The sequence below is a fragment of the Phyllobates terribilis genome, unplaced genomic scaffold (assembly GCF_046119375.1).
Source record: "Phyllobates terribilis strain yellow unplaced genomic scaffold, ASM4611937v1 Scaffold_123__1_contigs__length_5148117, whole genome shotgun sequence".
Taxonomy (NCBI): Eukaryota; Metazoa; Chordata; class Amphibia; order Anura; family Dendrobatidae; genus Phyllobates; species Phyllobates terribilis.
In genome coordinates this window covers 1,061,878-1,082,064 of record NW_027362883.1, presented here as the reverse complement: position 1 = coordinate 1,082,064, position 20,187 = coordinate 1,061,878, and the positions used below count along the sequence as shown (strand labels likewise).

The 20,187-nt window shown below is 44.3% G+C and overlaps 11 non-coding genes and 2 pseudogenes across 11 annotated transcripts; all 13 read right to left on the bottom strand.

The window, feature by feature from the left end:
- Positions 1 to 618: 618 nt before the first annotated feature.
- LOC141203130 (U2 spliceosomal RNA) lies at positions 619 to 809 on the bottom strand. The gene has a single exon (XR_012274269.1). It is a non-coding gene; the product is annotated as a U2 spliceosomal RNA (small nuclear RNA).
- A 1,115-nt stretch (positions 810 to 1,924) lies between these two features.
- Positions 1,925 to 2,115, bottom strand: LOC141203129 (U2 spliceosomal RNA). Its single transcript, XR_012274268.1, has one exon. It is a non-coding gene; the product is annotated as a U2 spliceosomal RNA (small nuclear RNA).
- Positions 2,116 to 3,230: 1,115 nt separating this feature from the next.
- LOC141203128 (U2 spliceosomal RNA) lies at positions 3,231 to 3,421 on the bottom strand. The gene has a single exon (XR_012274267.1). It is a non-coding gene; the product is annotated as a U2 spliceosomal RNA (small nuclear RNA).
- A 1,115-nt stretch (positions 3,422 to 4,536) lies between these two features.
- LOC141203127 (U2 spliceosomal RNA) lies at positions 4,537 to 4,727 on the bottom strand. The gene has a single exon (XR_012274266.1). It is a non-coding gene; the product is annotated as a U2 spliceosomal RNA (small nuclear RNA).
- A 1,115-nt stretch (positions 4,728 to 5,842) lies between these two features.
- On the bottom strand, positions 5,843 to 6,024 carry LOC141202484 (U2 spliceosomal RNA). The gene has a single exon (XR_012273756.1). It is a non-coding gene; the product is annotated as a U2 spliceosomal RNA (small nuclear RNA).
- Positions 6,025 to 6,548: 524 nt separating this feature from the next.
- On the bottom strand, positions 6,549 to 6,664 carry LOC141202686 (U2 spliceosomal RNA; annotated as a pseudogene).
- Positions 6,665 to 7,779: 1,115 nt separating this feature from the next.
- LOC141203126 (U2 spliceosomal RNA) lies at positions 7,780 to 7,970 on the bottom strand. Its single transcript, XR_012274265.1, has one exon. It is a non-coding gene; the product is annotated as a U2 spliceosomal RNA (small nuclear RNA).
- A 1,115-nt stretch (positions 7,971 to 9,085) lies between these two features.
- Positions 9,086 to 9,276, bottom strand: LOC141203125 (U2 spliceosomal RNA). The gene has a single exon (XR_012274264.1). It is a non-coding gene; the product is annotated as a U2 spliceosomal RNA (small nuclear RNA).
- A 1,115-nt stretch (positions 9,277 to 10,391) lies between these two features.
- Positions 10,392 to 10,582, bottom strand: LOC141203123 (U2 spliceosomal RNA). The gene has a single exon (XR_012274262.1). It is a non-coding gene; the product is annotated as a U2 spliceosomal RNA (small nuclear RNA).
- A 1,115-nt stretch (positions 10,583 to 11,697) lies between these two features.
- LOC141203122 (U2 spliceosomal RNA) lies at positions 11,698 to 11,888 on the bottom strand. The gene has a single exon (XR_012274261.1). It is a non-coding gene; the product is annotated as a U2 spliceosomal RNA (small nuclear RNA).
- A 1,115-nt stretch (positions 11,889 to 13,003) lies between these two features.
- Positions 13,004 to 13,194, bottom strand: LOC141203121 (U2 spliceosomal RNA). Its single transcript, XR_012274260.1, has one exon. It is a non-coding gene; the product is annotated as a U2 spliceosomal RNA (small nuclear RNA).
- A 1,115-nt stretch (positions 13,195 to 14,309) lies between these two features.
- LOC141203120 (U2 spliceosomal RNA) lies at positions 14,310 to 14,500 on the bottom strand. The gene has a single exon (XR_012274259.1). It is a non-coding gene; the product is annotated as a U2 spliceosomal RNA (small nuclear RNA).
- A 1,115-nt stretch (positions 14,501 to 15,615) lies between these two features.
- On the bottom strand, positions 15,616 to 15,820 carry LOC141202593 (U2 spliceosomal RNA; annotated as a pseudogene).
- Between the last annotated feature and the right edge of the window lie 4,367 nt (positions 15,821 to 20,187).

Sequence of the window (20,187 nt, the reverse complement as noted above, 5' to 3'; positions counted from 1 at the left end):
AGACCGCCATAAGCAACAGTTTAACAGAATGCCACAGACTAATCAACCAAACTTTTTGGGTTGGGTTCTCTTTTATAGTCTGCAGACATTAAATGAAAGAAGTCAGTGTTCCAGCAGAAGGAGACAACGTTTCAGAAAAGGCATTGTAGCAAACCAAAAAAGAAATTTTAAGCGCAGCAGAGTAACCAGCGCACATACCTGTTAGCTCAGGTGAGTTTAAAAGGCTGCTGTTGATAACAAGGGCATTTGCTAAATAGATGGTGTGTGTGCAACAATATACTGAAAGGTCAATTATATTGTGCAGCTTATCTCACCACCTGTAGTTATTTAGGTGAAAGCTCCAAAATGCTTGCCTAATATGTCTGTTTATCCAAAAGGAAGTAAAAAGGGAGAGCTAGAAAGATAGCATTGCATCACATTACATGGCAATGCAATGCACAGTTGCTGAAGTTGAACCAAAATGAGCTTGTAATCTGGCTTCTGCAACTTTGAACATGAAAACTCCAATGAGGAGAAGAAAAGCAAAGCCAAAGAGTCCATCCCAAAATCCGACAAACAAGCAAAATGAACAAAAAACATTGAATTCAATTCTTTCTGATTTTAGAAACTGCATTAAAGAAGGGGTGCACCGGTCCTGGAGATACTGCAATACCAGGTCAATGCGTGGAGTGGACAGAGCAAGCTCTTTTTCCATCTCCCTGTTCTAAAAATCCATTTAATATATGGTCCCCAGATAGGGGACGTATCAGATATTAAACTGATAAGAACAGATACTACACTTGATCTTAGCCAAAAGGCCGAGAAGCGATAACCAGAATTGGTTTCAAACTACGGAGCCACCCAAGGATCCTGAAAAGTCCATTTGTGGAGATGAGCTCCTGGACTCCCGTTAAGAAGACATGTTGTCAACCTCTAGATCCCTTACATGCCTGCACTTTTCGGCTTGCTGCTGCTGCAATCCACGCGTTTTAGATCTGCATAACTCCACCTCTTTAAACACAGCACCTTCACCCCCTGCTGTTCCCACCCGCCTCAACACCGTTGGAAGGGAGGAGAACCAATTAAGGCGGGGGGTGGGGTGGAACGAGCAGCTGTCTACCCTTAGCAGGAGGGCTCCTGATTACATACCTCTCCTGCTGCTGCTGCTGCTGGCTGTCCAGCAGCAGACTGAAGGTGGCTGCTGCTGTGCACAGGTATATAAAGGCTCAGAGCCTATTATGACACGCGCAGCCAGCGTTCCATTGCCACATTCCATCTACTGCAGGCAGGATACCTGGCTGGCTGAATGTCGCTGAGAAGCTCACAGAGACCGCCATAAGCAACAGTTTAACAGAATGCCACAGACTAATCAACCAAACTTTTTGGGTTGGGTTCTCTTTTATAGTCTGCAGGCATTAAATGAAAGAAGTCAGTGTTCCAGCAGAAGGAGACAACGTTTCAGAAAAGGCATTGTAGCAAACCAAAAAAGAAATTTTAAGCGCAGCAGAGTAACCAGCGCACATACCTGTTAGCTCAGGTGAGTTTAAAAGGCTGCTGTTGATAACAAGGGCATTTGCTAAATAGATGGTGTGTGTGCAACAATATACTGAAAGGTCAATTATATTGTGCAGCTTATCTCACCACCTGTAGTTATTTAGGTGAAAGCTCCAAAATGCTTGCCTAATATGTCTGTTTATCCAAAAGGAAGTAAAAAGGGAGAGCTAGAAAGATAGCATTGCATCACATTACATGGCAATGCAATGCACAGTTGCTGAAGTTGAACCAAAATGAGCTTGTAATCTGGCTTCTGCAACTTTGAACATGAAAAATCCAATGAGGAGAAGAAAAGCAAAGCCAAAGAGTCCATCCCAAAATCCGACAAACAAGCAAAATGAACAAAAAACATTGAATTCAATTCTTTCTGATTTTAGAAACTGCATTAAAGAAGGGGTGCACCGGTCCTGGAGATACTGCAATACCAGGTCAATGCGTGGAGTGGACAGAGCAAGCTCTTTTTCCATCTCCCTGTTCTAAAAATCCATTTAATATATGGTCCCCAGATAGGGGACGTATCAGATATTAAACTGATAAGAACAGATACTACACTTGATCTTAGCCAAAAGGCCGAGAAGCGATAACCAGAATTGGTTTCAAACTACGGAGCCACCCAAGGATCCTGAAAAGTCCATTTGTGGAGATGAGCTCCTGGACTCCCGTTAAGAAGACATGTTGTCAACCTCTAGATCCCTTACATGCCTGCACTTTTCGGCTTGCTGCTGCTGCAATCCACGCGTTTTAGATCTGCATAACTCCACCTCTTTAAACACAGCACCTTCACCCCCTGCTGTTCCCACCCGCCTCAACACCGTTGGAAGGGAGGAGAACCAATTAAGGCGGGGGGTGGGGTGGAACGAGCAGCTGTCTACCCTTAGCAGGAGGGCTCCTGATTACATACCTCTCCTGCTGCTGCTGCTGCTGGCTGTCCAGCAGCAGACTGAAGGTGGCTGCTGCTGTGCACAGGTATATAAAGGCTCAGAGCCTATTATGACACGCGCAGCCAGCGTTCCATTGCCACATTCCATCTACTGCAGGCAGGATACCTGGCTGGCTGAATGTCGCTGAGAAGCTCACAGAGACCGCCATAAGCAACAGTTTAACAGAATGCCACAGACTAATCAACCAAACTTTTTGGGTTGGGTTCTCTTTTATAGTCTGCAGGCATTAAATGAAAGAAGTCAGTGTTCCAGCAGAAGGAGACAACGTTTCAGAAAAGGCATTGTAGCAAACCAAAAAAGAAATTTTAAGCGCAGCAGAGTAACCAGCGCACATACCTGTTAGCTCAGGTGAGTTTAAAAGGCTGCTGTTGATAACAAGGGCATTTGCTAAATAGATGGTGTGTGTGCAACAATACACTGAAAGGTCAATTATATTGTGCAGCTTATCTCACCACTTGTAGTTATTTAGGTGAAAGCTCCAAAATGCTTGCCTAATATGTCTGTTTATCCAAAAGGAAGTAAAAAGGGAGAGCTAGAAAGATAGCATTGCATCACATTACATGGCAATGCAATGCACAGTTGCTGAAGTTGAACCAAAATGAGCTTGTAATCTGGCTTCTGCAACTTTGAACATGAAAAATCCAATGAGGAGAAGAAAAGCAAAGCCAAAGAGTCCATCCCAAAATCCGACAAACAAGCAAAATGAACAAAAAACATTGAATTCAATTCTTTCTGATTTTAGAAACTGCATTAAAGAAGGGGTGCACCGGTCCTGGAGATACTGCAATACCAGGTCAATGCGTGGAGTGGACAGAGCAAGCTCTTTTTCCATCTCCCTGTTCTAAAAATCCATTTAATATATGGTCCCCAGATAGGGGACGTATCAGATATTAAACTGATAAGAACAGATACTACACTTGATCTTAGCCAAAAGGCCGAGAAGCGATAACCAGAATTGGTTTCAAACTACGGAGCCACCCAAGGATCCTGAAAAGTCCATTTGTGGAGATGAGCTCCTGGACTCCCGTTAAGAAGACATGTTGTCAACCTCTAGATCCCTTACATGCCTGCACTTTTCGGCTTGCTGCTGCTGCAATCCACGCGTTTTAGATCTGCATAACTCCACCTCTTTAAACACAGCACCTTCACCCCCTGCTGTTCCCACCCGCCTCAACACCGTTGGAAGGGAGGAGAACCAATTAAGGCGGGGGGTGGGGTGGAACGAGCAGCTGTCTACCCTTAGCAGGAGGGCTCCTGATTACATACCTCTCCTGCTGCTGCTGCTGCTGGCTGTCCAGCAGCAGACTGAAGGTGGCTGCTGCTGTGCACAGGTATATAAAGGCTCAGAGCCTATTATGACACGCGCAGCCAGCGTTCCATTGCCACATTCCATCTACTGCAGGCAGGATACCTGGCTGGCTGAATGTCGCTGAGAAGCTCACAGAGACCGCCATAAGCAACAGTTTAACAGAATGCCACAGACTAATCAACCAAACTTTTTGGGTTGGGCTCTCTTTTATAGTCTGCAGGCATTAAATGAAAGAAGTCAGTGTTCCAGCAGAAGGAGACAACGTTTCAGAAAAGGCATTGTAGCAAACCAAAAAAGAAATTTTAAGCGCAGCAGAGTAACCAGCGCACATACCTGTTAGCTCAGGTGAGTTTAAAAGGCTGCTGTTGATAACAAGGGCATTTGCTAAATAGATGGTGTGTGTGCAACAATATACTGAAAGGTCAATTATATTGTGCAGCTTATCTCACCACCTGTAGTTATTTAGGTGAAAGCTCCAAAATGCTTGCCTAATATGTCTGTTTATCCAAAAGGAAGTAAAAAGGGAGAGCTAGAAAGATAGCATTGCATCACATTACATGGCAATGCAATGCACAGTTGCTGAAGTTGAACCAAAATGAGCTTGTAATCTGGCTTCTGCAACTTTGAACATGAAAAATCCAATGAGGAGAAGAAAAGCAAAGCCAAAGAGTCCATCCCAAAATCCGACAAACAAGCAAAATGAACAAAAAACATTGAATTCAATTCTTTCTGATTTTAGAAACTGCATTAAAGAAGGGGTGCACCGGTCCTGGAGATACTGCAATACCAGGTCAATGCGTGGAGTGGACAGAGCAAGCTCTTTTTCCATCTCCCTGTTCTAAAAATCCATTTAATATATGGTCCCCAGATAGGGGACGTATCAGATATTAAACTGATAAGAACAGATACTACACTTGATCTTAGCCAAAAGGCCGAGAAGCGATAACCAGAATTGGTTTCAAACTACGGAGCCACCCAAGGATCCTGAAAAGTCCATTTGTGGAGATGAGCTCCTGGACTCCCGTTAAGAAGACATGTTGTCAACCTCTAGATCCCTTACATGCCTGCACTTTTCGGCTTGCTGCTGCTGCAATCCACGCGTTTTAGATCTGCATAACTCCACCTCTTTAAACACAGCACCTTCACCCCCTGCTGTTCCCACCCGCCTCAACACCGTTGGAAGGGAGGAGAACCAATTAAGGCGGGGGGTGGGGTGGAACGAGCAGCTGTCTACCCTTAGCAGGAGGGCTCCTGATTACATACCTCTCCTGCTGCTGCTGCTGCTGGCTGTCCAGCAGCAGACTGAAGGTGGCTGCTGCTGTGCACAGGTATATAAAGGCTCAGAGCCTATTATGACACGCGCAGCCAGCGTTCCATTGCCACATTCCATCTACTGCAGGCAGGATACCTGGCTGGCTGAATGTCGCTGAGAAGCTCACAGAGACCGCCATAAGCAACAGTTTAACAGAATGCCACAGACTAATCAACCAAACTTTTTGGGTTGGGTTCTCTTTTATAGTCTGCAGGCATTAAATGAAAGAAGTCAGTGTTCCAGCAGAAGGAGACAACGTTTCAGAAAAGGCATTGTAGCAAACCAAAAAAGAAATTTTAAGCGCAGCAGAGTAACCAGCGCACATACCTGTTAGCTCAGGTGAGTTTAAAAGGCTGCTGTTGATAACAAGGGCATTTGCTAAATAGATGGTGTGTGTGCAACAATATACTGAAAGGTCAATTATATTGTGCAGCTTATCTCACCACCTGTAGTTATTTAGGTGAAAGCTCCAAAATGCTTGCCTAATATGTCTGTTTATCCAAAAGGAAGTAAAAAGGGAGAGCTAGAAAGATAGCATTGCATCACATTACATGGCAATGCAATGCACAGTTGCTGAAGTTGAACCAAAATGAGCTTGTAATCTGGCTTCTGCAACTTTGAACATGAAAACTCCAATGAGGAGAAGAAAAGCAAAGCCAAAGAGTCCATCCCAAAATCCGACAAACAAGCAAAATGAACAAAAAACATTGAATTCAATTCTTTCTGATTTTAGAAACTGCATTAAAGAAGGGGTGCACCGGTCCTGGAGATACTGCAATACCAGGTCAATGCGTGGAGTGGACAGAGCAAGCTCTTTTTCCATCTCCCTGTTCTAAAAATCCATTTAATATATGGTCCCCAGATAGGGGACGTATCAGATATTAAACTGATAAGAACAGATTTTTTGATTGAAGCTGCATCCAAGGCACTGAAAAATGTGACCGAAGTCACACCAAAACAGCGCACGAGGCGAGGATTCATGTGGACCCTTCCCGGAGGAGAGGGTCCCCAATAAACCATCCCCATCCCTCCGAGCCAGAAGGCCACAGCGAGGGTCAGGGATCTCCGATGCTCTCCCTAGCCGAAGCCGGAGAAGAGCCGTTTTCGTGCTCCCAGCTTCCATCTAGGCTGCCACCCTAGTGGAGCTGGAGCCTGTGTTGGTTTCTCAGCCCAAAGCTGACCGGACCTCCGACCGGGTTTATAAAAATTCCCCTTCCTAGCCCGGAGGCCAGGAATAGGGGGGGTTGCTCAGAAAGTATGATTGGCAAAGGTGCGGCGTGCAACGAAGCCAAGTCTTTCTGGGGTTCCCAGTCCCAGTAAGCTTGGACTCCCACCAGGGCGCCTACTCCTGGGGCACATTGCTCCAAAGCCCTCACACTTACCCAGCCTAGTGACTTCGATCCTGGAGGGCCATGTTTTCCATCAGATAACTCTATGAGCCACCTGGCGTACTAACAAGTGCACCAAACCAGTGTGTAATATGCATCAATTTACTAGGGCAGCCCAAGGACAAAACTGCCTTTTCAAAAGATACTACACTTGATCTTAGCCAAAAGGCCGAGAAGCGATAACCAGAATTGGTTTCAAACTACGGAGCCACCCAAGGATCCTGAAAAGTCCATTTGTGGAGATGAGCTCCTGGACTCCCGTTAAGAAGACATGTTGTCAACCTCTAGATCCCTTACATGCCTGCACTTTTCGGCTTGCTGCTGCTGCAATCCATGCGTTTTAGATCTGCATAACTCCACCTCTTTAAACACAGCACCTTCACCCCCTGCTGTTCCCACCCGCCTCAACACCGTTGGAAGGGAGGAGAACCAATTAAGGCGGGGGGTGGGGTGGAACGAGCAGCTGTCTACCCTTAGCAGGAGGGCTCCTGATTACATACCTCTCCTGCTGCTGCTGCTGCTGGCTGTCCAGCAGCAGACTGAAGGTGGCTGCTGCTGTGCACAGGTATATAAAGGCTCAGAGCCTATTATGACACGCGCAGCCAGCGTTCCATTGCCACATTCCATCTACTGCAGGCAGGATACCTGGCTGGCTGAATGTCGCTGAGAAGCTCACAGAGACCGCCATAAGCAACAGTTTAACAGAATGCCACAGACTAATCAACCAAACTTTTTGGGTTGGGTTCTCTTTTATAGTCTGCAGGCATTAAATGAAAGAAGTCAGTGTTCCAGCAGAAGGAGACAACGTTTCAGAAAAGGCATTGTAGCAAACCAAAAAAGAAATTTTAAGCGCAGCAGAGTAACCAGCGCACATACCTGTTAGCTCAGGTGAGTTTAAAAGGCTGCTGTTGATAACAAGGGCATTTGCTAAATAGATGGTGTGTGTGCAACAATATACTGAAAGGTCAATTATATTGTGCAGCTTATCTCACCACCTGTAGTTATTTAGGTGAAAGCTCCAAAATGCTTGCCTAATATGTCTGTTTATCCAAAAGGAAGTAAAAAGGGAGAGCTAGAAAGATAGCATTGCATCACATTACATGGCAATGCAATGCACAGTTGCTGAAGTTGAACCAAAATGAGCTTGTAATCTGGCTTCTGCAACTTTGAACATGAAAAATCCAATGAGGAGAAGAAAAGCAAAGCCAAAGAGTCCATCCCAAAATCCGACAAACAAGCAAAATGAACAAAAAACATTGAATTCAATTCTTTCTGATTTTAGAAACTGCATTAAAGAAGGGGTGCACCGGTCCTGGAGATACTGCAATACCAGGTCAATGCGTGGAGTGGACAGAGCAAGCTCTTTTTCCATCTCCCTGTTCTAAAAATCCATTTAATATATGGTCCCCAGATAGGGGACGTATCAGATATTAAACTGATAAGAACAGATACTACACTTGATCTTAGCCAAAAGGCCGAGAAGCGATAACCAGAATTGGTTTCAAACTACGGAGCCACCCAAGGATCCTGAAAAGTCCATTTGTGGAGATGAGCTCCTGGACTCCCGTTAAGAAGACATGTTGTCAACCTCTAGATCCCTTACATGCCTGCACTTTTCGGCTTGCTGCTGCTGCAATCCACGCGTTTTAGATCTGCATAACTCCACCTCTTTAAACACAGCACCTTCACCCCCTGCTGTTCCCACCTGCCTCAACACCGTTGGAAGGGAGGAGAACCAATTAAGGTGGGGGGTGGGGTGGAACGAGCAGCTGTCTACCCTTAGCAGGAGGGCTCCTGATTACATACCTCTCCTGCTGCTGCTGCTGCTGGCTGTCCAGCAGCAGACTGAAGGTGGCTGCTGCTGTGCACAGGTATATAAAGGCTCAGAGCCTATTATGACACGCGCAGCCAGCGTTCCATTGCCACATTCCATCTACTGCAGGCAGGATACCTGGCTGGCTGAATGTCGCTGAGAAGCTCACAGAGACCGCCATAAGCAACAGTTTAACAGAATGCCACAGACTAATCAACCAAACTTTTTGGGTTGGGTTCTCTTTTATAGTCTGCAGACATTAAATGAAAGAAGTCAGTGTTCCAGCAGAAGGAGACAACGTTTCAGAAAAGGCATTGTAGCAAACCAAAAAAGAAATTTTAAGCGCAGCAGAGTAACCAGCGCACATACCTGTTAGCTCAGGTGAGTTTAAAAGGCTGCTGTTGATAACAAGGGCATTTGCTAAATAGATGGTGTGTGTGCAACAATATACTGAAAGGTCAATTATATTGTGCAGCTTATCTCACCACCTGTAGTTATTTAGGTGAAAGCTCCAAAATGCTTGCCTAATATGTCTGTTTATCCAAAAGGAAGTAAAAAGGGAGAGCTAGAAAGATAGCATTGCATCACATTACATGGCAATGCAATGCACAGTTGCTGAAGTTGAACCAAAATGAGCTTGTAATCTGGCTTCTGCAACTTTGAACATGAAAACTCCAATGAGGAGAAGAAAAGCAAAGCCAAAGAGTCCATCCCAAAATCCGACAAACAAGCAAAATGAACAAAAAACATTGAATTCAATTCTTTCTGATTTTAGAAACTGCATTAAAGAAGGGGTGCACCGGTCCTGGAGATACTGCAATACCAGGTCAATGCGTGGAGTGGACAGAGCAAGCTCTTTTTCCATCTCCCTGTTCTAAAAATCCATTTAATATATGGTCCCCAGATAGGGGACGTATCAGATATTAAACTGATAAGAACAGATACTACACTTGATCTTAGCCAAAAGGCCGAGAAGCGATAACCAGAATTGGTTTCAAACTACGGAGCCACCCAAGGATCCTGAAAAGTCCATTTGTGGAGATGAGCTCCTGGACTCCCGTTAAGAAGACATGTTGTCAACCTCTAGATCCCTTACATGCCTGCACTTTTCGGCTTGCTGCTGCTGCAATCCACGCGTTTTAGATCTGCATAACTCCACCTCTTTAAACACAGCACCTTCACCCCCTGCTGTTCCCACCCGCCTCAACACCGTTGGAAGGGAGGAGAACCAATTAAGGCGGGGGGTGGGGTGGAACGAGCAGCTGTCTACCCTTAGCAGGAGGGCTCCTGATTACATACCTCTCCTGCTGCTGCTGCTGCTGGCTGTCCAGCAGCAGACTGAAGGTGGCTGCTGCTGTGCACAGGTATATAAAGGCTCAGAGCCTATTATGACACGCGCAGCCAGCGTTCCATTGCCACATTCCATCTACTGCAGGCAGGATACCTGGCTGGCTGAATGTCGCTGAGAAGCTCACAGAGACCGCCATAAGCAACAGTTTAACAGAATGCCACAGACTAATCAACCAAACTTTTTGGGTTGGGTTCTCTTTTATAGTCTGCAGGCATTAAATGAAAGAAGTCAGTGTTCCAGCAGAAGGAGACAACGTTTCAGAAAAGGCATTGTAGCAAACCAAAAAAGAAATTTTAAGCGCAGCAGAGTAACCAGCGCACATACCTGTTAGCTCAGGTGAGTTTAAAAGGCTGCTGTTGATAACAAGGGCATTTGCTAAATAGATGGTGTGTGTGCAACAATATACTGAAAGGTCAATTATATTGTGCAGCTTATCTCACCACCTGTAGTTATTTAGGTGAAAGCTCCAAAATGCTTGCCTAATATGTCTGTTTATCCAAAAGGAAGTAAAAAGGGAGAGCTAGAAAGATAGCATTGCATCACATTACATGGCAATGCAATGCACAGTTGCTGAAGTTGAACCAAAATGAGCTTGTAATCTGGCTTCTGCAACTTTGAACATGAAAAATCCAATGAGGAGAAGAAAAGCAAAGCCAAAGAGTCCATCCCAAAATCCGACAAACAAGCAAAATGAACAAAAAACATTGAATTCAATTCTTTCTGATTTTAGAAACTGCATTAAAGAAGGGGTGCACCGGTCCTGGAGATACTGCAATACCAGGTCAATGCGTGGAGTGGACAGAGCAAGCTCTTTTTCCATCTCCCTGTTCTAAAAATCCATTTAATATATGGTCCCCAGATAGGGGACGTATCAGATATTAAACTGATAAGAACAGATACTACACTTGATCTTAGCCAAAAGGCCGAGAAGCGATAACCAGAATTGGTTTCAAACTACGGAGCCACCCAAGGATCCTGAAAAGTCCATTTGTGGAGATGAGCTCCTGGACTCCCGTTAAGAAGACATGTTGTCAACCTCTAGATCCCTTACATGCCTGCACTTTTCGGCTTGCTGCTGCTGCAATCCACGCGTTTTAGATCTGCATAACTCCACCTCTTTAAACACAGCACCTTCACCCCCTGCTGTTCCCACCCGCCTCAACACCGTTGGAAGGGAGGAGAACCAATTAAGGCGGGGGGTGGGGTGGAACGAGCAGCTGTCTACCCTTAGCAGGAGGGCTCCTGATTACATACCTCTCCTGCTGCTGCTGCTGCTGGCTGTCCAGCAGCAGACTGAAGGTGGCTGCTGCTGTGCACAGGTATATAAAGGCTCAGAGCCTATTATGACACGCGCAGCCAGCGTTCCATTGCCACATTCCATCTACTGCAGGCAGGATACCTGGCTGGCTGAATGTCGCTGAGAAGCTCACAGAGACCGCCATAAGCAACAGTTTAACAGAATGCCACAGACTAATCAACCAAACTTTTTGGGTTGGGTTCTCTTTTATAGTCTGCAGGCATTAAATGAAAGAAGTCAGTGTTCCAGCAGAAGGAGACAACGTTTCAGAAAAGGCATTGTAGCAAACCAAAAAAGAAATTTTAAGCGCAGCAGAGTAACCAGCGCACATACCTGTTAGCTCAGGTGAGTTTAAAAGGCTGCTGTTGATAACAAGGGCATTTGCTAAATAGATGGTGTGTGTGCAACAATATACTGAAAGGTCAATTATATTGTGCAGCTTATCTCACCACCTGTAGTTATTTAGGTGAAAGCTCCAAAATGCTTGCCTAATATGTCTGTTTATCCAAAAGGAAGTAAAAAGGGAGAGCTAGAAAGATAGCATTGCATCACATTACATGGCAATGCAATGCACAGTTGCTGAAGTTGAACCAAAATGAGCTTGTAATCTGGCTTCTGCAACTTTGAACATGAAAAATCCAATGAGGAGAAGAAAAGCAAAGCCAAAGAGTCCATCCCAAAATCCGACAAACAAGCAAAATGAACAAAAAACATTGAATTCAATTCTTTCTGATTTTAGAAACTGCATTAAAGAAGGGGTGCACCGGTCCTGGAGATACTGCAATACCAGGTCAATGCGTGGAGTGGACAGAGCAAGCTCTTTTTCCATCTCCCTGTTCTAAAAATCCATTTAATATATGGTCCCCAGATAGGGGACGTATCAGATATTAAACTGATAAGAACAGATACTACACTTGATCTTAGCCAAAAGGCCGAGAAGCGATAACCAGAATTGGTTTCAAACTACGGAGCCACCCAAGGATCCTGAAAAGTCCATTTGTGGAGATGAGCTCCTGGACTCCCGTTAAGAAGACATGTTGTCAACCTCTAGATCCCTTACATGCCTGCACTTTTCGGCTTGCTGCTGCTGCAATCCACGCGTTTTAGATCTGCATAACTCCACCTCTTTAAACACAGCACCTTCACCCCCTGCTGTTCCCACCCGCCTCAACACCGTTGGAAGGGAGGAGAACCAATTAAGGCGGGGGGTGGGGTGGAACGAGCAGCTGTCTACCCTTAGCAGGAGGGCTCCTGATTACATACCTCTCCTGCTGCTGCTGCTGCTGGCTGTCCAGCAGCAGACTGAAGGTGGCTGCTGCTGTGCACAGGTATATAAAGGCTCAGAGCCTATTATGACACGCGCAGCCAGCGTTCCATTGCCACATTCCATCTACTGCAGGCAGGATACCTGGCTGGCTGAATGTCGCTGAGAAGCTCACAGAGACCGCCATAAGCAACAGTTTAACAGAATGCCACAGACTAATCAACCAAACTTTTTGGGTTGGGTTCTCTTTTATAGTCTGCAGGCATTAAATGAAAGAAGTCAGTGTTCCAGCAGAAGGAGACAACGTTTCAGAAAAGGCATTGTAGCAAACCAAAAAAGAAATTTTAAGCGCAGCAGAGTAACCAGCGCACATACCTGTTAGCTCAGGTGAGTTTAAAAGGCTGCTGTTGATAACAAGGGCATTTGCTAAATAGATGGTGTGTGTGCAACAATATACTGAAAGGTCAATTATATTGTGCAGCTTATCTCACCACCTGTAGTTATTTAGGTGAAAGCTCCAAAATGCTTGCCTAATATGTCTGTTTATCCAAAAGGAAGTAAAAAGGGAGAGCTAGAAAGATAGCATTGCATCACATTACATGGCAATGCAATGCACAGTTGCTGAAGTTGAACCAAAATGAGCTTGTAATCTGGCTTCTGCAACTTTGAACATGAAAAATCCAATGAGGAGAAGAAAAGCAAAGCCAAAGAGTCCATCCCAAAATCCGACAAACAAGCAAAATGAACAAAAAACATTGAATTCAATTCTTTCTGATTTTAGAAACTGCATTAAAGAAGGGGTGCACCGGTCCTGGAGATACTGCAATACCAGGTCAATGCGTGGAGTGGACAGAGCAAGCTCTTTTTCCATCTCCCTGTTCTAAAAATCCATTTAATATATGGTCCCCAGATAGGGGACGTATCAGATATTAAACTGATAAGAACAGATACTACACTTGATCTTAGCCAAAAGGCCGAGAAGCGATAACCAGAATTGGTTTCAAACTACGGAGCCACCCAAGGATCCTGAAAAGTCCATTTGTGGAGATGAGCTCCTGGACTCCCGTTAAGAAGACATGTTGTCAACCTCTAGATCCCTTACATGCCTGCACTTTTCGGCTTGCTGCTGCTGCAATCCACGCGTTTTAGATCTGCATAACTCCACCTCTTTAAACACAGCACCTTCACCCCCTGCTGTTCCCACCCGCCTCAACACCGTTGGAAGGGAGGAGAACCAATTAAGGCGGGGGGTGGGGTGGAACGAGCAGCTGTCTACCCTTAGCAGGAGGGCTCCTGATTACATACCTCTCCTGCTGCTGCTGCTGCTGGCTGTCCAGCAGCAGACTGAAGGTGGCTGCTGCTGTGCACAGGTATATAAAGGCTCAGAGCCTATTATGACACGCGCAGCCAGCGTTCCATTGCCACATTCCATCTACTGCAGGCAGGATACCTGGCTGGCTGAATGTCGCTGAGAAGCTCACAGAGACCGCCATAAGCAACAGTTTAACAGAATGCCACAGACTAATCAACCAAACTTTTTGGGTTGGGTTCTCTTTTATAGTCTGCAGGCATTAAATGAAAGAAGTCAGTGTTCCAGCAGAAGGAGACAACGTTTCAGAAAAGGCATTGTAGCAAACCAAAAAAGAAATTTTAAGCGCAGCAGAGTAACCAGCGCACATACCTGTTAGCTCAGGTGAGTTTAAAAGGCTGCTGTTGATAACAAGGGCATTTGCTAAATAGATGGTGTGTGTGCAACAATATACTGAAAGGTCAATTATATTGTGCAGCTTATCTCACCACCTGTAGTTATTTAGGTGAAAGCTCCAAAATGCTTGCCTAATATGTCTGTTTATCCAAAAGGAAGTAAAAAGGGAGAGCTAGAAAGATAGCATTGCATCACATTACATGGCAATGCAATGCACAGTTGCTGAAGTTGAACCAAAATGAGCTTGTAATCTGGCTTCTGCAACTTTGAACATGAAAAATCCAATGAGGAGAAGAAAAGCAAAGCCAAAGAGTCCATCCCAAAATCCGACAAACAAGCAAAATGAACAAAAAACATTGAATTCAATTCTTTCTGATTTTAGAAACTGCATTAAAGAAGGGGTGCACCGGTCCTGGAGATACTGCAATACCAGGTCAATGCGTGGAGTGGACAGAGCAAGCTCTTTTTCCATCTCCCTGTTCTAAAAATCCATTTAATATATGGTCCCCAGATAGGGGACGTATCAGATATTAAACTGATAAGAACAGATACTACACTTGATCTTAGCCAAAAGGCCGAGAAGCGATAACCAGAATTGGTTTCAAACTACGGAGCCACCCAAGGATCCTGAAAAGTCCATTTGTGGAGATGAGCTCCTGGACTCCCGTTAAGAAGACATGTTGTCAACCTCTAGATCCCTTACATGCCTGCACTTTTCGGCTTGCTGCTGCTGCAATCCACGCGTTTTAGATCTGCATAACTCCACCTCTTTAAACACAGCACCTTCACCCCCTGCTGTTCCCACCCGCCTCAACACCGTTGGAAGGGAGGAGAACCAATTAAGGCGGGGGGTGGGGTGGAACGAGCAGCTGTCTACCCTTAGCAGGAGGGCTCCTGATTACATACCTCTCCTGCTGCTGCTGCTGCTGGCTGTCCAGCAGCAGACTGAAGGTGGCTGCTGCTGTGCACAGGTATATAAAGGCTCAGAGCCTATTATGACACGCGCAGCCAGCGTTCCATTGCCACATTCCATCTACTGCAGGCAGGATACCTGGCTGGCTGAATGTCGCTGAGAAGCTCACAGAGACCGCCATAAGCAACAGTTTAACAGAATGCCACAGACTAATCAACCAAACTTTTTGGGTTGGGTTCTCTTTTATAGTCTGCAGGCATTAAATGAAAGAAGTCAGTGTTCCAGCAGAAGGAGACAACGTTTCAGAAAAGGCATTGTAGCAAACCAAAAAAGAAATTTTAAGCGCAGCAGAGTAACCAGCGCACATACCTGTTAGCTCAGGTGAGTTTAAAAGGCTGCTGTTGATAACAAGGGCATTTGCTAAATAGATGGTGTGTGTGCAACAATATACTGAAAGGTCAATTATATTGTGCAGCTTATCTCACCACCTGTAGTTATTTAGGTGAAAGCTCCAAAATGCTTGCCTAATATGTCTGTTTATCCAAAAGGAAGTAAAAAGGGAGAGCTAGAAAGATAGCATTGCATCACATTACATGGCAATGCAATGCACAGTTGCTGAAGTTGAACCAAAATGAGCTTGTAATCTGGCTTCTGCAACTTTGAACATGAAAAATCCAATGAGGAGAAGAAAAGCAAAGCCAAAGAGTCCATCCCAAAATCCGACAAACAAGCAAAATGAACAAAAAACATTGAATTCAATTCTTTCTGATTTTAGAAACTGCATTAAAGAAGGGGTGCACCGGTCCTGGAGATACTGCAATACCAGGTCAATGCGTGGAGTGGACAGAGCAAGCTCTTTTTCCATCTCCCTGTTCTAAAAATCCATTTAATATATGGTCCCCAGATAGGGGACGTATCAGATATTAAACTGATAAGAACAGATTTTTCTTTTCTTTTTTTTTTCTCTTTTCTTTTTTTTCCCTCAGATGGGGAAATCCACGGTCTATAGTCACGACCAAAGGAACTTCCTTCCAAACAGCTGCATCATCTCAACGACACAAATGCTGCTCCCATCATCACCGGAAAATTTTTATTTCTTCTTTTTAAACCTTACACAGAAAACAAGATCAAGAAGTATTTACAAAATATCTCCACTTTTTAACTTTCCATATTCCCTCCGCATCCACTTCCCCTCTCCTCTTTTTGTCCCATAGGAAACACACATACATCTTCCCCATAATCACCTTCACACTATCCTTTACAGCAATTTCCTTCCTTTTAAACACATACACATTCCTCACATCCCATAACACTTCCTTTATACACGCAAGCATCAACCACAAGACTCGTTCCTTCGTCCCATCACATATTCCCAAACCAAACATAAACAACTCAAAGGACAACAAATTCACACCACACAATTCTTTACACAAAGGCCCCATTCTCCCAATCACATCTCTAGCATACTGGCAATTCCAAAAAACATGCAACACACTTTCCCTTCCACCACAGCCATTTCTTGGACACGTTTCACTCCTCACTAAACCTCTATTCCTCTGAAACTCTCTTACTGGCAACACTCCATGCAATGACTGCCACACAACCTCACTCTGCTTATTTGTCATACCACCCATCCGCACCTTCTTCCATACATTTTGCACATCACACCCTCTCACCAAATTTATTCCACTCTCCATTTCTCTACACTCAATCATCCTGTACACAGCCTTCTTATTTCCCAACAACCTCACATCCACATCACACAACTCATACTTCACCAAAAACTTATAAACCCACACATACCACACGGGCACCTCAAAAGCAACCGGACACCGCAAATCCCTCTCTCTCCACTTCAAACGAAAAGAATAAGCCCCAAATAAATATCCACACATACATGAAAACTTTCCATCGCCCATAATCACTTTCAGCACAAACACCACAATATTCACACCCAAAAAAACTTCTAAATTTGGAAAACCCAAACCACCTTTCTCCATACGCTTCACCAACACTTCCCTCCGCGCCCTCTCCATTTTAGAATTCCACAAAAAAACAAACAAAATCCTATTCAATCCTCTCAAAACCATATAACCTGGTGGAAACACAACTGCAACATATAAAAAAATAGGCAACACCACGCTTTTAATGACTAAGATTTTTCCAAAGAAAGTAAGGCTTCTCAACTTCCAAAAACATAACTTCTTTTCAACCTTCTCTTTCGCATCATCCCAACTTTCTTTCCCATCCAATCTTTCTGAAAACTTCACTCCCAAAACCTTAATGGGCCCACTCACTACGTTCACACCTACATCTCTACTCAAAATACCACTTCCAAAAACCTTACACTCACTCTTTTCCCAATTCACTTTAAATGCAGACGCACCACAAAAGATAGACACTAACAACTTCACCCGCCTCACCGAACATTCAGAATCACATAATACACACACGTCATCCATATAACCACTCACCTTCCACTCTCTTCCTCCACCTCCCGGCACTTGCACACCTCGAACCACTTTATCCTTCCTCAACATACACAACAAAGGTTCAATTGCACAAATAAAAGCCACAGGGGATAACGGACACCCCTGCCTCACGCCCGAATGCACATTCACTCTCCTACCGACATAACCGTTCATTAAAACACAACTATAAATATCTGTATATAGACTTCTCACTCTCCCAACAAAATCAGCAGGAAAACCCATTCTCAGCAACACTCTAAACAAAAAACCATGCGACAACCTATCATACGCCTTTTCAAAATCCAGGCTCAACAAAAACACACTCTTCTTCCGGCTCATACAATCCCATAGACAATCTCTCAATATACACACACACTCGTGAATCCGTCTCCCAGGTACTGCACAACACTGCTCATCCCCAATCACACTCTCTATCACATCACGCATCCTATTTGCCATTAATTTTGCGTAGATCTTATAATCACAGTTCAATAATGTTATTGGCCTCCAGTTTTTCAGACTCTTCAAATCACCCTTTTTCGGAATCAATACAACCATACCTGCACGCATACTACCTGCCACCTCCATATTTTCCCACATATACTTACAAAAATCCACAAAATCACTCCCAATCACATCCCACATCATGCGGTAAAATTCTACTGGAAGACCATCCTCCCCCGGCGTCTTATTCAAAGCCATACTACACATAACCTTCCATACTTCATCACTTGTCACAGCATCCATCAGCCTCTCTCTTTCCGCCTCATTCAATTTACTCTCTAACGTACTCAAAACATCATTCTCCAAACACTCATCCCTCCACTTTACAGCATACAAATCCTCATAAAACTTTGCCACTTCCTCACACATATCCTCTCCACTCACCTCGCTTCCATCTGCTCCATTCAACACACACATATTTTGCTTTTTCCCAAAAACCTTCTTGAAAAAAAAACGTGAACATTTTTCATCATACTCCAAATTATCAACTTTTGCTCTAAATACAATACTCCTCCCTTTTTCCAACAAGAACTCATGAACCTCCTTTTTCACTTGTAAAATATCCTCCTCCACCTCCATCCCTCCCTCCCTCAATTTATACAAGAAACTTAAACGTGCATTTAAACTCACAAAATGTCTCCTCTTGACTGCTGCCATCTTATAACCCAAATTTTTGAAAAAAATTTTTGTCTGTTTTTTAACCCAATCCCACCACCCACAAACATTCCCAAAACCATTTTTACACTCACACCACTCCTCATACCGTCTTGCATATTCCTTTCTTACTTCCTCATACTCCAATAACTTAACATTCAACTTCCACAAACCTTTCCCAAACACCCCATTCACATTCACATCCAACTCACACGACATGCACACATGATCTGAAAACAAAACATTCTCCTGCTTATAGTCAACAGGAATCATATTTTTTGAAATAAAACAGTAATCCAATCTAGATTGTATTCTTCCACTTTCGGAAAAGAAGGTATTTAACAAAGGCCTCACTTTACATACACTTTGCATATCATGCAAATCAAAATCACTAACCAACTCTAACAAAGTTTTCCCAGACACATCCACATTCACTCTCCCCACATCACAATTCATATCACCCACAATCACCACAGGCATTCTTCCCGGAACAAAAAGTTTAATTTTTTCAAATAACTTTTTCCGGTCATTTTTCTCCACCGGCGCATAAACATTAATAACACAAAATTTAACATTTTTATACTCAAAATTTGCTAAAATGCACCTCCCCACATCAATCACCACATAATCACTCAAAACCACCTCCCTCCCTTTAACTAAAATCCCCACACCATCATTTTTATTACATGCACTCCCCGACCACACAGATGCTCCATGAGACCATTCATCTCCTCTCACCCCATCCACCACTCCACACTCTTGCAAACAAAAAATCGATGCATTCTTCATAGCCAAAAAATCAAAAATTGCAGCCCTCCTGGCCTTATTTTTAAACACTCTCACATTTTGTGAAATTATAGTAAAACCCATTTTTTCCTTTTTTAAACCTCCTAAAAAAAACGAAAACAGAAAAGTTACAAAAACACTACAAAAACTCCACTCACAAGAAAAAGCCTTTGACTTAAGTCAAAGCTTATAATAGGCATTATCACGCATATTGCAAGGCAACCTTAACCAGCACCCCCACTATCTTCTTCCACCATCTGAACCGAGCAACTCGTTTCCGAGCCGCTAGCAGCATCACCATCACCCCACCTTGCTTTCTTGGCACCCACTTTTCGCTGCGGTGCCTTGATATCTTCTTCATCATTTGCCCCACCACCCTCCCTGTGACACTTTCTACTCCCCCCACCCTCATCGGAGAAGTACTCCTCAATATTCTCAGGATCTGAAGGGTGTGATGACCCTTCCCCAGTTTCCATACAATCTGCAGCATCTACAACGTCCTGAAAGTCCAACGTATCCGGACACCTTCCTTCTCCCGCTGCATTCATCTGCCCCTCCATTCTCCTCAATTCTTTCACAAGCTCCTTCTCCATTTTAGGTGCCTTTTTCTCCTTCTGGTAAGCAGGCCTCAGACTCACAGTTTCAGGGGCAGACCTTTCACTCCGCCTCCTCTGCTCTCTCTCCATTCTAGCAGTTTCTCTTTCTATCTGCTGCAAAACCCTCCTCTCCTCCTCCTCCTTTTTCCTCTCCTTATCAGTTTTCCTGGGCACACCCTGCGGGCAATCTTTAAACATGTGCTCACCACTTCCACACATGTCACAAGCCTTGGGCTTCGGGCACGCACTTGCCACATGCCCCTCCTCTTTGCAGTTACGGCAACATTGCCCTTTCTTACATGCATCCTGCACATGTCCAAAGCAGTAACATTTCCTGCAATACATAGGCT